Source organism: Dipodomys ordii, unplaced genomic scaffold (assembly GCF_000151885.1).
Source record: "Dipodomys ordii isolate 6190 unplaced genomic scaffold, Dord_2.0 Scaffold68, whole genome shotgun sequence".
Lineage (NCBI taxonomy): Eukaryota > Metazoa > Chordata > Mammalia > Rodentia > Heteromyidae > Dipodomys > Dipodomys ordii.
Window position 1 is genome coordinate 6,415,963 of NW_012267284.1, and position 304 is coordinate 6,416,266.

General features: G+C 74.7%; 1 protein-coding gene across 1 annotated transcript in view; it reads right to left on the reverse strand.

Moving 5' to 3' along the window:
• Smurf1 (SMAD specific E3 ubiquitin protein ligase 1) overlaps positions 1 to 304 on the reverse strand; it is a 130,972-nt gene that overhangs the window by 8,153 nt on the left and 122,515 nt on the right. The window lies entirely within an intron of this gene.

A 304-nucleotide genomic window follows, 5' to 3' on the forward strand; every position in this document is an offset into this window, starting at 1 on the left:
GCTGAGCTGGCGGTCACGGGGGGGGGCTCGCGGTCATGGGGAACTGGTGGCCACAGCAGAGGAGATGCCCCTCCCACTGGCGGGCGCCCCCCCCCAGCACTGCAGGGCGCACACGCTGCAACACCGCCCAGGAGCCACCACAGGCCCAGGCTCTTCTAGAAGATGCTGTGCGGCCAGGGAGGACAAGCGCCGCCGCCAGGTCTGCAGCCCGTGAAAACGCGGTGGGCGGGAGGGGGGCCAGGGGGGCGAGGGGGCGGCTCGCTCCCCCAGGGCCGGGCTGGAGTGCGCGTGCGCGTGCGCGTGC